The sequence below is a fragment of the Myxocyprinus asiaticus genome, chromosome 36 (genome assembly GCF_019703515.2).
Source record: "Myxocyprinus asiaticus isolate MX2 ecotype Aquarium Trade chromosome 36, UBuf_Myxa_2, whole genome shotgun sequence".
NCBI lineage: Eukaryota > Metazoa > Chordata > Actinopteri > Cypriniformes > Catostomidae > Myxocyprinus > Myxocyprinus asiaticus.
Window position 1 is genome coordinate 26,057,509 of NC_059379.1, and position 16,312 is coordinate 26,073,820.

The 16,312-nt window shown below is 42.4% G+C and overlaps 1 pseudogene; it reads right to left on the reverse strand.

The window, feature by feature from the left end:
* The window catches only part of LOC127427203 (dynein axonemal heavy chain 9-like), a 272,019-nt pseudogene that overhangs the window by 166,235 nt on the left and 89,472 nt on the right, over nucleotides 1-16,312 (reverse strand).

Here is a 16,312-nt window from a genome sequence, read left to right on the forward strand (position 1 = left end):
CTTCAATGTCTGCTGACTCCAAAGGAGGAGGCGGCGGGCGAGTTGCGACATGCGACGCAAGTGTACACCGCCTTGGTGGTTTATGTACGCTATGGTTGCTGTGTTGTCCAGAGCCCCGGCACTGCCTGCCAGTTGCACATGGTGCTCCAGACCAAGTTTGAGGCATCTGTCATGACCACGACGTGCCTTGAGATCTGCTCTAGGGGAACACCTGCCTGTAGAAATGCTAGGTCTGACCAAGGGCTGAAAGTCTGACGGCACTGTGGAGTGATGGTCACACGCTGGGTGCCGTGGTGCCATGCCCACCTTGGGACTCGAGTCTGTAGCCAGTGCTGAAGCGGTCTGATATGCATCAACCCGAGGGGGAGAACTGCCACCGAGGATGCCATATGCCCCAGGAGCCTCTGAAATTTTTTCACTGGCACCGCTACCTTCTGCCTGAAGGTCTTCAGGTAAGACGTGCCTTGAGAGTGACTGAGTCCAACTCCATACCGAGAAAAGAGATGCTCTGCACAGGAGAGAGCTTGCTCTTCTCCCATTTGACCTGAAGCCCGAGTCGGTCAAGGTGCTGAAGCACAAGGTCCCTGTGTGCACACAATAGTTCTCGCGAGTGTGCTAGGATTAGCCAGTCGTCGAGATAATTGAGAATGCGTATACCCTTTTCCCTCAGCGGGGCCAGGGCAGCCTCTGCGGCCTTGGTAAAGATGCGAGGGGACAGGGACAGACCGAAGGGGAGGAACTTGTATGGGTCTGCTCGTCCCTCGAAGGCAAACCGAAGAAAGGATCTGTGTCGAGGAAGGATCGATACGTGAAAGTACACGTTCTTCAGGTCGATGGCCGCAAACCAATCCTGATGTCGTGCTGATGCCAGGATGCACTTCCTGTAACATCCTGAACGGAAGCCTGTGTAAGGCTTTGTTCATTGCATGCAGATCCAAGATTGGGCGTGACCCTCCCCCTCTCTTGGGCACGATAAATTAATGCTGTAAAATCTCTTGCGCAACTCGGCTACGGGGACGGGCTCTATTGCTCTCTTCATCAGAAGGGTGTCAACCTCCACCCGGAGGACAGAGGCACCCTCACCCCGCACCGTAGTGGAGAGGATGCCACTTAACCTGGCGTCTGGCGAACTGGATCACGTAACCGAGGCGAATTGTCTTGATGAGCCACCACAAGGGGCTGGAGAGTGCTAACCAGGCCTCCAGCCTCCACTACAGCAGCACCAAGGGGACGACTGGACTTACCGTGCCCGGGCAGGGTGGGTCGCGGCAAGGCAGAGCAGGCGCCCCACCTGGAAGACAGCCCAGGGGAGATGTGCTGCTCCGCAAGCCCGTAACGGTGGTCAGTGACTGGGGCGGGTGAGTGACCCCAGAGACCAACACACTTACCTGTTCACCGGCTGTCTCTCAACAGAGAATGAGGGACTGAATGAGGCTCTGGTCTGACCACAGAGGTTGCTCCCAAGACTCTGTCCATGACCACGACTAAAGAGGTCGCTCCCAAGACTCTGTTCATGCCCACGACCACAAAGATCGCTCCCGAGACTCTGTTTATGTTCACAACCACTGAGGTAATTTCCCAGTCATCCTGGACTCTTAGTCTCAAGCCTGCCATGGCTCTGCCTTCTACAACTTTGCCCCTCAAGCTTGCCATGGCTCTGCCTTCTACAGCTCTGCTCCTCGAGCCTCCTACGGCTCTGCCTTCCACGGCTTCACCCTTCGAGTCTGCCACGGCTCCGCCTTCTATGGCTTCACCTCTCGAGCCTCCTACAGCTCCTCCTACCATAGCTCTGCCATCAGAGTGCTCCATGGCTTCAGTCTCCAATCTGGGGTCACCACCCAGGCCTCCTGACCCTGTTTCAGCTCTGTGGTCATCAACCAGGTCTTCTGATCCAGTCCCTATCCTGAGATGGCCTCTTGGGTCTCCTAGCCAGCCACCTGATCTGCTCTGGTCTTCTGGGTCTCCTGGTCGTCCACCTTATCTGCTCTGGTCTTCTGGGTCTCCTGGCTGTCTGCCTGATCTACTCTGGTCCCCTTGGTCTCATGGCCATCTGTCTGATCTGCTCTGGTCTTCTGGGTCACCTGGCTGTCCGCCTGGTCTGTTCTGGTCTTCTGGATCTCCTGGCTGTCCGCCTGGTCTGTTCTGGTCTTCTGGATCTCCTGGCTGTCTGCCTGATCTGCTCTGGTCCCCTTGGTCTCATGGCCTTCCGCCTGATCCGCTCTCGTCTTCTTGGTTTCCTGGTCGTCCACCTTATCTGCTCTGGTCTTCTGGGTCTCCTGGCTGTCTGCCTGATCTACTCTGGTCCCCTTGGTCTCATGGCCATCTGCCTGATCTGCTCTGGTCCCCTTGGTCTCATGGCCTTCCGCCTGATCTGCTCTTGTCTTCTGGGTTTCCTGGTCGTCCACCTGATCTGCTCTGGTCTTCTGGGTCTCCTGACCATCTGCCTGATCTGCTCTGGTCTCCTGGGACTCCTGGCCATCTGCCTGACCTGCTCTGGTATCCCTGGTCTCATGACCATCTGCCTAGTCTGCTCTGGCTCCCTTGGTCTCCTGGCCCTCCACCTGACCTGCTCTGGTATCCCTGGTCTCATGGCCGTCCGCCTGGTCTGCTTTGGCTCCCTTGGTCTCCTGGCCGTCCACCTGACCTGCTCTGGTATTTCTGGCCTCATGGCTGTCCGCCTGGTCTGCTCTGGTTCCCTTGGTCTCCTGGCCGTCTGCCTGATCTGCTCTGGTATTTCTGGCCTCATGGCTGTCTGCCTGGTCTGCTCTGGTTCCCTTGGTCTCCTGGCTGTCTGCCTGATCTGCTCTGGTTTCCTTGGTTCCCTGGTCGTTTACCTGATCTGCCCTGGTTTCTTTGGACCCTGGTGTCACCTGCCTCCTCGCTTCGGGAGCCGTTCATGGGGGGGGGGCTGCTCTGTCATGAATCCCGCCTTTGTTGTTCCTCCCGCTCACCACCAGAGGGCTCCATCACCTTGGGATTGACTTGAACTCTCTGGACTCCATTTCCCATTATCCCCGTACCTGTCACTGATTACCTGCTCAGCTGTTTCTCATTTACTCAGCTATTTAAGTCTCACTCTCACTCTATAATTGTGAAGTCTTGTTTTGCCCTGGCTGACATTTCTAAGCATTCTCTGAGGTTTTGCATTATCTGTGTATGATCCTGGACTGTTTAAGTTGTTTTGACCTGTTACTGCCTGCCTACTACTACTGCCTTGTTTACCTGGAAATAACTGACCTCTTGCTTGTTTATTTTCTACCACTATGGATTGCCTTTGTTATTACTATTGCTGGTGATTGGCCTGCCTGTCTGTATTACGATGTTGATCATTATTAAAGCTGCACATGGATCTCAACTCTGATGACTCATCATTACACTTGCATAGAATGGACCGACAGAGCTGAGATATTCTGAACAAAAAAAATGATAATTTTTGAAGTCTTTGGAAGTTATAGGTGTAGGTGAGATAAATATTTAAGTCCTTTTTTATAGTAAATAAAAAAAAGACATAGCAGTCTCCTTGGAAATCATTATTTCAAGCACTATTACATTTCCCAGTGATGTATAGCACTCTGCAAACTCTTCTAGGAAGTGTAATCGAACTTGAAATCATGATCGTTCCTGTAGTCTGCAATTGCAAGATGTACAGTGAAAAAGGAGTTACATTTTGGTCTGTTCTCACCCAAAACAAATTAGACCACTCTAGAAGACATGGATTAAACCACTTATGGATTACTTTTATGCTGCCTTTATGTGTTTTTTGGATCTTCAAAGTTTTGGACCCTGTTGTCTTGTATTATATGGTCCTACAGAGCTGAGATTATTCTTCTGAAGATCTTAATTTGTGTTCTGCAGAAGAAAATCATACACATATGGGATGGCATGAGGGCGAATAAGAGATTTTTCCGTCAACTATCCCTTTATTAATTTTTTTTTTTTTTTTTTTTTTAAATGGATGATTTTATTTTGGGATGTGTGGCAGAGCCCATTTCATGACTACTGGTGGGAAAAGCAATGGTAAAGAAAATGGCACAAATTTGAGGTAAATCTAGTTAAGATTATAAAAAAGTAAAAGTTAACTTAATGTTATGATGTGAAAGTGTATAAGAAAATATAAAAATTAGTTCCTAATACTTTGTAGATATTTTCCAGAGAATCAATTGTCCTCTGTCCCACTCAACCTGTACTGCTTAAAAAAAAATGTGATTTGATCAATAGAGAGTCTTCAAAGCTTCTACTTTTCATTATTGAATAGTATTTCATTTTTGCTTTGGACTAAGGTAGAAGACAACCTAAGCTTTCTTCAAAGGTATAATGTTAGGTTATGTGGTGTTTGGATCATAATTCAAAGTATCAATAAATGTAACATTTCTAAAAGTGTCCCACTTTGCCCAAATTTACTCTAGTATATCTCAAACTAAAATGAATTTGAGATAATTTTTATGCTATCTTAATTAGTTTTGAAGTCATGAAAAGTATTTTAGTTTAGATTCAGTTTTTTCCAATAATTTCAGTTTTTGTTTTTATTTTAGTTAGTTTTCTTAAACTATAATAACACCGCCGTGGCGAAATGGCATCACATATTCATTACCTTGGTCTCCTCCATATCCTGGTGGGAATCAAAAACTAGCTTTTGAACATTATTAAATATAAAAAGGTGAATAACTAACATTCAGTGTTGCTACCCTGGAAGCGAACTCATACAATTCTGTTAAATTTATTGCAATCCTGAGAATTCACGCCGGTTGGGTACCAACTGACAACAATTAACACTAACCACTTCACACAATTCTTTGCTTCTCTAAAACCAACATTAATTGGGTGTAATTTATTTTGTTGCTCTGGCTTGTGTAGCAAATTAGCTTAAAAAAAGGGAATTATTTATAATTAATTATAACTGGTTATTATTAATAATAAGTATTTAGATTAGATCTTAGAATTAACTGTAGCAGAATCGATATTACAATTACTTGATCTGTCCGTCCACCGAGCAGACAATATAATTATTTATCAATTCTAGGAAGATTACTATCCTGGCCAAGGAACGATAGCCTTCCTACTTATACAGTGCTAGGAGTAGTTTAGCATGTAGCAAGGAGCAACATTCAGTGACTTTGAATTGTGAGCGGAACACAGAGACTATCAAATTGTGAATATAAGGGATTTAATAAATGAAACTGTAACTAACATACAAACAAACTAAGCAAAACATACATATATAGAATGAAGGAAAGTAAGGAAAGGAGAGAGAAGAGCAAAAAAAATGGCAGTATTTCACCTCAATTAACCACAACCTAAATGAGAATCATCAGAGGCACAATTCACCTTAAAAGGGGTTCAAACTTAAACGTGCATCTAATCAGTTGTAAATGGTTACTTGCATTGGTTTGTTGATGAATAAGAGTCTTGATGCGGTAGACGAGGTTCTCGACGATTTCTTTAGGAGTGAGTTGAAGAAGTCCACAGCAAATCCACAAAGTTACTTGAAGGTAAACACTGCCAGAAGGTTAAACTCAAGAGGAGAGTTTTGGAGTGTGTTGGTCTCAAGAAGAAAAGTTTTTGAGCGATGATTAGTCTGCGTTCTGGAGTTTTGATAGTTCATTGCCGCACCCATTTTGTGGGTTGAGTGGCCAATCAGAGGCATGCATTTTGAGCGGGATAGACATCCTTTGTCTCCGTTTATGGCCCATTCGCATTTTATTGCTGATCTGGACCGCTAGTGCAGCTTTTAATTCAAAACATAGTAAGAATTGTTCGATGCATTTCACGATCACATGGTGTACATTATTGTGTGAGAAATAAAGAGAAGATCATTTTGATACGGTAACCTCCAGACGATATTAAAGCAGAGATACACTCATACACTTGAATATAGGCATTTAACGTCTAACTAATACAAGTAAAGGGTTTTAACTAAGTTAATATGATAGGGGAATATACATACAACACATGCATATAGCAGATACATTTATAACTGCTTACTATGGCCTAAATAGAGAAAATGTCTTTAGGTGTGTGTGTGACGTGTATTGGAATTACTGGAGACAGACAACTGCTCTGGTGCCTGGCACGGGGGGTCACCCCCCTTTCTGTGGAATGTGTTTGAAGCTTGATGGAGACACTCCAGAGGCGACCTGTTTTAGCATCCTTTTGATAGTGATAAAGACCATCTGCAATTTAGCACCCATATAAATGTAAACGCGGAGGCCAGGTCAGTAATTTACATGCAAATGTCAAAAGGCTAAAAGGGTTTTTTTAAACAAAGTGTAATTAACCATCACTGATCTTACACAGACGTTACACTTGTTATACATCTGAGAATCCCAAAGCAGACAGAAGTGACCATACAGTAAACTAGAAGTGTGTATTTGTGTGATTATTAGAAATAGCTTACAATTATTTCCTTACTCATTATTTATTCACCCTCATGTTGTTCAAACCTGTATTATTGGCTTGCTTCTGTGAAAAGAAGACATTTTGAATAATGTACTGGTCGAAATTTTACAATTAATTACAATGAAAGAATGGGGTTTGGAGTTTTCAAGCTTCAAAAAGGATGCAAAAACACCATAAAAGTATCTTAAACATAATCTAAATGACTCCTACGACTTGTGCACCATTCCAGGGGCTGGTTGCACAGATCTGTTTTTTTTTTCTGGTACTACATTTTTCATTCAGTTGCATAAAAACTTCGATCTGTATAATTTTACAATAAAGATCTGTAAAGTTATTTGGATTTGTACAAAATTATCTTTAAAAAACAGTGTCCTGAAAAAGGGATGTTTCTTTTTTTGTTGAGTTTAGAAGAACTGTGGCGAATTCTCCAAGAAGCTTGGAACATCCTATTTGACAACAACCAAGAAAAAGGAGAATTACCTAGGAGAATTGGTGCTGCTTTAAGGGCAAAGGTGTTCACACCGAATATTGATTTAGCTTTTTTAAGTTTACTGGACTTTGTTTGACATTAAGTGATAAATTAAAACTATTTATTTCATTATTTTTGAAGACATCTTCACAATGCATCATTTTTACCTGTATAAATTATAAAGACTGAAATGTAAAGCCTGAACTTTTTTTCTCCTGGACGAATTAAAGCACCCTAGGCGAACATGCTGGTATTTATACTAAACCATAGTCTTTCTAGCAAGTCAGTCCACTATCGGCCATCTTTGGAACACTCCCAGGAGGCTATTTCCAGTCATGACAGTGCAGCTCCTATCTACTTAAATGGGAGAACACCAGAATTTCAAAAAACCGCTTGCCAAGCTTACGTTTAAACTACATATTTAAAATCAGCAAAAAAGCTTTCTTCATCCGTTGACCATTGGTTGCTAGAGCTCCTTGGTTGGGCGTTCCAATTTCTCCCAATCACTTTAATAGAAGTAACCCATCTGTGCTAAATAGTCTCTGACTACGCACAATGTTGTTTTAAAATTATTTAGACTAGGGTGATGTCACGTGTTTAACATACAGTTCCAGACACGGAAGTAATGGCAATAATGCAGGATTTTCAATCTGTGGAGTGCCGTTTTTAGCACTGTATCACTCCTTTGCTTAATTAAACTTGTCATAGAGCCTCTTCCACTTTTAAATACTCCAATCTCTCTCCAGTCATTTGCGTGGCCAAGCTGTCTTTGTAGAGTTTGTACTACAAATCATCAAAACTTCACTGCATTTTGTCATCATTTGTAGGCGAATTAAGCAAATCCTGTTCTCCCAGTAAGTATAAATGACCCTTGGTGCGCTCTTGGGGTGGCCAGCGGATTCACCAGCTGACAGTGTCTTTTCCTGCCCTAAGTGACCCGCCATCAGATTATAATGAGCTGTCTGGAATAACATTTCCCGATGGTTCTTTGGTATCAATAACTGGGTTGTATCTTCCTTTGTCTGAGCGTCCTGCATTGATACAACTGGTCATTTACAATAGAAAAGTATGGATAGGCAAGTGAAATGTCTGGCTGAAGACAGTGACCATCAATCACTCTCACTTGGTCGAATGCGTGCCTAAGAGTATCGTCTCGCATCTGCTCCAGAGGGAAATCCCAGGTGGGAAACCCCCTAAGGGCTGGGGAAGCTAAGACTTCTGTCATCCTGATGCGGAGATGACATAGATGACCCTGGCTCTGCCTCTCCAGTCAGCGCATCACAAATCCCACACCTAGACGCTCTGTTACGGATGGGTGAGACGCGAACTGTCCGCAGCCTCGACACTATGCTTTTGTCCCCGAAATAGAATCGTCATAGTCACTACAGGATAATCGTGGATATCCCCATCTTGATCCAGGCATTGATGGATGGAGGTTTGGCTGAACCCGAATCCACCCAGGCCTGGTATGTAACCCCCTTAATACTCACAGGTATGCGGTACGTCCCAGCTCGATCAGGGGCGGCCTGTGGCGCATCAGGGACCTGAACCAATGTCCCCACCTCCATCACCGGGCATTAGTCCCGGAAATGCCCGGGCTCCCCGCAGATCCAACAGACTAGCCCGTGCTCCACGCCTGCGACAGCAGGCCCACCACCCTGGGAGTGAGAGTGGAGAGGGACAGGGGAAACCGGCGGGTAGTGCAATCCCCAGAGCCGAGGAGCCAGTTTGGAAGGGGCCCCTACCCATTTCTGGGGAGGAGGAACAGGACAGAAAGCAGGGGGAGAAAGGGAGACAAGACAGTGAGTGAGAGAAAGAGAGAGAAGGATCTCGTGGCTCGCCACCTCCCGAATACACCGCCATGTGGTCCTCTGCCAGCTGGATGGCCATTTGGAGTAATGCCGGGTGGTGGCACTGGACCCACTCCACCGTTCCTCTTGGAAGTTGAGCGATAAACTGCTCCTGTACCACCAGATCAATGACAGCTCTGACGTCATGTTGCTCTGCCAGCAACCACCTCCGGCAGGCGTCCCAGAGCTGTTGGGCAAAGGCAAACGGGCAGCTGTGCTTGCCAATGGTGATCGTGCGAAAGCATTTCTGCTGTTGCTCAGGTGTCCGGCCGATCCGTTGCAGGATGGCTTTCTTCAAGTCATCATACACCAGGAGATTCTCCACTGGTAACTGCTGCACTGCGAGTTGGGCTTCCCCGGACAACAGTGGAATTAACCAGACCACCCACTGTGTGCTCGGCCATCCGCATGCCACCGCCGTCCACTCAAAGAGCTCTAGGAAGGCCTCCAGATTGCCTTGGGGCCCATCTTGACTAGCAGTTGTGGGGTCCGGGGTCGTGGCGGCAGCACCATCCTGGTGCAGCACGGTCCTCCGCTTGGGCCTGGAGGAGCGCAATGAACTGCTGCTCCTGTTCGGTGCACAGCTCAAGGAGGGTCTGATGTTGTGTCTGGTGGATGCTGGCGAGGGTCTTGACAGCGTCCTCCAGAGGTGAGGGATCCATGGCGGCGTTCTTCCTCTCTTAATTCCTGGGTTTCGGCACCAGAGTAACGGGCAATGTCTCTGCTTATGGAAAGGAGGAAGCAGGAGACAGCGAAAACCAACTCAAAAGGTATTTTATTTTGTCAAAGCAGAAAACTTGCTTTTCAGCAGAATCAAAACAACACAGGCTCTGGGTGTGTGTGTGTGCAGCTCTCTCTCCCCTCACTGGCATCCGGCTTGCTCTTAAAGCCCATCTCCATTCTCACTGCAATGACAAACAGCTGTTAGAGACAATCATTGCCAGGTGATGATCCTTACCATTCTCATCTCCTGATCTCGCTCTCCATTCACAATCCAGCACTCAACCACACCCCCACCACCACAGGCTCCAAAGAGTAACTTTAATTAAATTAGTATTAGCATTCAAGCATGCATCAGTTGATAAAAAAGAGAAGAAGAGAGATCTGCAAAACAACAGCTGTACTTTATACCCTCTAAATGGGTCACGAGTGTGACCACACATGTCATGAGATATGTCTGTTTGCACGTACACACACACACTCAAAGGTTGGCGATTTGTCACACTTCGTCCCTTCTTGCAGAAACACAAGTTTCCACACCTAACTTATCTCAGGCAAACACACACAGAGAATGTCATAAAAAGGTCAATGCATGGAATGACAGCAAAGTAAAAACATTTATCAATATATTGATTATTGATCCCACAGTATGTATACTTGGGCATTCGGAAATGAAGCTGGCATTTTTTCAACTGTAATCATACATATATAATATTATACAGTATTATTGCTTGTTTATGTAAAACAATGATAGATAATACACACTTGCTTTAAATATTACAAACATGCCCCAAAGCAGCAGCTCTCGAGCAACACTGAGCAGATCTTTTTTCGCGGTAGTGGACAGACACATATGCTCAGCCCCTTAATGAGTCTTTCCACTGCAACAAATCCCCAGTGAAAACCTCCCACCTCATAGAACTTTTTCACCATGTCTGAATGTAGCTTGTCAAATACGGCAACATTTTTGTCCTCCACCATCTTGTCTCGGTAAACTCTGTTGGACTCGTGAAGTTACTGTAGATCTTAGGAGTACGCAAACACACACTGTTGCAAAAAAGTATGCCCTGTATTGAAAAGGGCAAACTATTGTCAACAACAAAAAAGAGGTTTCTTCCAAGCATTTCAAGCACAACATGTAGTTTTGTACCTCTGTGGCAAAGGAATACAACAGTGCAGGTAAGTACAATTCAACTTTGAAACAAGCACAAAAATAATGAATTGTTGGAGGTAGTCCAATTGACAGTCTTGAAAGAAAAGAGAACAAACCACTTATGTCCCTTTGATTTGTGTTATTGGTGAGTTTGGGATGGAATAATACCATATGTTTTGAACTAATTAAGCATATCACATGAGCAAGGGCTGTTGTACATTGTTGAATATCAGCAGAGCTGTGATTTGTGCCCTCCAGAAGCTTGCGATCAGTGGGTGAGCAGTGCCTCATAGTGCCGTCTCACAGAGGCACGAAATCACTTTCTTGGACCTTAACGTCAACTGTTACTTGCTGGTGGAACGACCTGCCAAACCCCACTCGAACAGCTGATTCTCTAGCCACCTTCAAGAAACATCTACTGTAAAAACGCATCTCTATCACAAGCACTTGAGCCAATCCTACTAATGCAATTAATGTCTTCTTCAAAAAAAAAAATAAAAAAAACTCAATACGTTCATTTATCACTGTCTCTAACCTTCCTCTCAACTTGTGCTTCTCTGAGCAATTTGCAACTTTGTATTATAGCACTTCTCCTATAACTGCCTCCTTAAGATGAATCGCTTCTGTTGTATTCCTCATTTGTAAGTCATTTTGAATAAACGTGTCTGCAAGTGTATGAATAAATGTAAATGTAATGCAAGTTTGGCTGCAGACCTGTAATCACAGTCATGAAAATATTCAGAACAACAGAATTCTTGCTTATGTGATGTTGCTTTTAAACAACAGTTTGGTAAACAAGAAGTTAGTATTTAGCAACTAACATTTTAGGTACAATATGGCCAGTTTTTATTGCATTTTGTGTGTGTGTGTGTGTGTCTATTTATGATCGTGCTAAAGAAAATAATTCAAAACTAAATAAAAAAAAGCTTAATTACACATACTGACAGCCTTTCTGGAATGCCGCAAACACAGACAAGTGGAGTGAATCAAACAGTGAATCAAACATCCTAGTGCTGTTGTAGTATTTATCAACACTCTTGAAAATCCACTTTTCCAGTCAGTTAAACAGTCAGAAATATCTGCAATAAAAGTGCAATTCAACTAAACAAGCAAAAAAATAATAAATTGGAGGTAGTCCAATTTGCAGTATGAAGAAAGAACAAACCATTTATGTCCAGCTATATTCCACTGATTTTTGTCTATGAGTTTACAAAGGAATTATGTGCTCTGGTCTGTCTAAAACTGTATTTCCTGCCACAGGCCTTTAATATCTACAATTGGCTGAAAAATTTTTTTATTTTTTATTTTTTTTTAAACTTTAACCAAATATACAGTGCTGTGCAAAAGTTTTAGGCACTTGTGAAAAATGATGCTTTGTGAAGATGTCTTCAAAAATAATGAAATAAATAGTTTTAATTTATCACTTAATGTCAAACAAAGTCCAGTAAACTTAAAAAAGCTAAATCAATATTCGGTGTGAACACCTTTGCCCTTAAAGCAGCACCAATTCTCCTAGGTAATTCGCCTTTTTCTTGGTTGTTGTCAGATAGGATGTTCCAAGCTTCTTGGAGAATTCGCCACAGTTCTTCTAAACTCAGCAAAAAAAGAAACGTCCCTTTTTCAGGACACTGTATTTTAAAGATAATTTTGTAAAAATCCAAATAACTTTACAGATCTTTATTGTAAAGGGTTTAAACAATGTTTTCCACGCTTGTTCAATGAAACATAAACAATTAATGAACATGCACCTGTGGAATGGTTGTTAAGACACTAACAGCTTACAGACAGTAGGCAATTAAGGTCACAGTTATAAAAAATTAGGACACTAAAAAGACCTTTCTACTGACTCTGAAATACACCAAAAGAATGATGCCCAGGTTCCCTGCTCATCTGCGTAAACGTGCCTTAGGCATGCTGCATGGAGGCATGAGGACTGCAGATGTGGCCAGGGCAATAAATTGCAATATCCGTACTGTGAGACGCCTAAGACAGCGCTACAGGGAGACAGGAAGGACAGCTGATCGTCCTCGCAGTGGCAGACCACATGTAACAACACCTGCACAGGATCGGTACATCAGAATATCACACCTGCGGGACAGGTACAGGATGGCAACAACAACTGCCCGAGTTACACCAAGAACGCACAATCCTTCCATAGGGTTGGGGAGTAACGGAATACATGTAATGGGAATACGTATTTAAAATACAAAATATAAGTAACTGTATTCCACTACAGTTACAATTTAAATCATTGGTAATTAGAATTCAGTCACATTCAAAAAGTATTTTGATTACTGAAGAGATTACTTTGCATTTTATTGTCATATGTTTCATTTAATATTTAGTCCTTTCAGATGGAAAACATTTATACATATATATGATGTGATCCAAAGTGCATTTGAACAGCGGTGAAACACTTTCTTATGATGTGTTACATTTATACAAGCAGACAGAGAAGTAAGTCTGAAGTAAGTTTGGAGCAGAAGAAATAGAAATAAACCTTGTGTAAATTGTCAGCTTTACGCTATGTTAAAATGCTATTTCTAACCATTTTACATGCACGTTACCAGGCACAATCATAATTTTTTATCAAGAAAATTCACGTTAGATCATAATTTCTTTTTTTCTAGTAAGAACTTTGATATTAGGGCAAAAATCATATTCTTGATAATATTTTTTGAATTGTTTTCTTGTAAAATATCAGAAAATCCTTAAAACAAGATCAATTTGATTTATCTATTATGATGTTTTGGATTTTCAGAGAATGTATTTTTAACATGTGTATTTTGTCTTACTGTACTGGCAGAGTTTTTATAGTCAAAACAAGTGAAAAAATCTACCAGTGCTGAAGAAGTAATCCAAAGTATTTAGAATATGTTACTGACCTTGAGTAATCTAACGCAATACATTACAAATGACATTTTACAGCATGTATTCTGTAATCTGTAGTGGAATACATTTCAAAAGTAACCCTCCCAACTCTATCCCTCCAACAGTGCTCAGACTGTCCGCAATAGGCTGAGAGAGGCTGGACTGAGGGCTTGTAGGCCTGTGATAAGGCAGGTCCTTACCAGACATAACTGGCAACAACGTCGCCTATGGGCACAAGCCCACCTTCGCTGGACCAGACAGGACTGGCAAAAAGTGCTCTTCACTGACAAGTCACTGTTTTGTCTCACCAGGGGTGGTGGTCGGACTCGTGTTTATCGTTGAAGGAATGAGCATTACACCGAGGCCTGTACTCTGGAGCGGGATCGATTTGGAGGTAGAGGGTCCGTCACGGTCTGGGGCGGTGTGTCACAGCATCATCGGACTGAGCTTGTTGTCATTGCAGGTAATCTCAATGCTGTGCATTACAGGGAAGACATCCTCCTCCTTCCTGCAGGCTCATCCTGACATGACCCTCCAGCATGACAATGCCACCAGCCATACAGCTCGTTCTGTGCATGATTTCCTGCAAGACAGGAATGTCAGTGTTCTGCAATGACCAGCGAAGAGCCCAGATCTCAATCCCATTGAGCACGTCTGGGACCTGTTGGATCGGATGGTGAGGGCTAGGGCCATTCCCTCCAGAAATGTCTGGGAACTTGCAAGTGCCTTGGTGGAAGAGTTGCGTAACATCTCACAGCAAGAATTGGCAAATCTGGTGCAGTCCATGAGGAGGAGTTGCACTGCAGTACTTAATGCAGCTGGTGGCCACACCAGATACTGACTGCTACTTTTGATTTAACCCCCCCCCCCCCCCCCAATATCTGTTAGTCAATGTCTGTGAAACTTGTTCAGTTTGTTTTAATTGTTGAATCTTTTTATGTTCATACAAATATTTACACATGTTAATGTTGATGAAAATAAAAGCAGTTGAAAGTGAGAGGATGTTCCTTTTTTTGCTGAGTTTATCTATTTAGGCTGTCTCAGTTGCTTCTGTCTCTATATGTAATCTCAGACAGATGACACGATGTTCAGTGGGGGGCCTTGTGGGGGCCATGACATCTGTTGCAGGGCTCCCTTTTCTTCTATTCTAATCTTTTCTATTTGCAAATGTAATGTTTGGGAGTCTAACATTTATATTTCCTATTGACACACTAAAGTTGAAGATATAAATAACCATCTTAAGACAAATGCTTTTGTGAAATATCTTATGTGCCTAAGACCTTTGCACAGTACTGTACATTTAAAAAATTTATAAACATTTGTATATAAACAATGTATTAACGTAATTAATGTTAAAAAAAATATTAAAACATTTTAAAAAATAGAATAATTTATACATTTTTATAAACATAAGATTCAAGATGATAAGTTATACAACATAAAAACTGTCCGTAAAAACTTTAGCTCCCGTAATAATAGCATTAAAACATAATACTAAATATTAGTATTAGCTTTTTACAAGTTAAAATGTATCTGTGTTTAGGACGATATTATATTGTATTTAATGTGTTTGTACAGAAACAGCGTGTTCAATGCATTCTAAATTACAGTGCTGTGAAAAAGTATTTACCCCATTCTGATTTCTTCTGTTTTTGTTATACAGTATCTCATACTAAATTGTTTAGAAAATTCAAACAAAATCTAACATAAAACAAAGGCAATCTAAATAAATAAAAAATACAGTTTTTAAATGATAATGTTATTTATTGAAGACAACTCATCCAGGAAGTCACAAAAAAGCCAAGGACAACATCCAAGGAACTGCCGGCCTTTCTCGCATCAATAAAGGTCACTGTTCATGACTCCAATATCAGAAAGACACTGGCCAAAAATGCCATCCATGGAAGAGTGGCTAGGCCAAAACCACTGCTAAACCAGAAGAACATTAAGGCTTGTCTGAATTTTGCCAAAAACATCTTGATGATCCTCAAAGATTTTGGGAGAATGTTCTGTGGACTGATGAGTCGAAAGTGGAACTGTCTGGAAGACAGGGGTCCAGTTACATCTGGCGTGAAATCAAACACAGAATTCCACAAAAAGAACATCATACCTACGGTCAAGCATGGTGGTGGTAATGTGATGGTGTGGGGATGCTTTGCTGCTTCAGGACTTGCAATAACTGAGGGAAACTTGAATTCTGCTCTCTACCAGAAAATCCTAAAGGAGAACATCTGGTCATCAGTCCGTGAGTTGAAGCTCAAGCGCAACTGAATTATGAAGCAGAGGAGTAAGTCTACCTCTGAATGGCTCAAAAGAAACAAAATTAAAGTTTTGGAGTGGCCCAGTCAAAGTTCTGACTTGAACCCGATTGAGATGCTGTGGCAGGACCTAAAACAGACTGTTCATGCTCGAAAACCCTACAGTGTGGCTGAACAAAAGCAGTTCTGTGAAGAAGAGTGGCCCAAAATTCCACCACAGTATTTTAGAATAATAGTAAAGTCATTAAAACTATGGAATAACATAAATGGAACTATGGAAATTATGTTGTGACTAAACAAAATCCAAAATAAATCAAAACTGTGTTATATTTTAGCATCTTCAAAGTACTCACCCTTTGTCTAGAATTTTCAGAAATGTACTCTTGACATTTTCTCAACCAACTTCTTGAGGTATCACCCTGGGATACTTTTTAAACAGTATTGAAGGAATTCCCATCTATATGCTGGGCACTTATTGGCTGCTTTTCTTTATTATTTGGTCCAAGTCATCAATTTCAAAAATGTTTTTTTTTTTTTTTTTTTTTTTTTATTATTACATTTTAGATTTATAATGAAAACAAATTAATATGGTGGC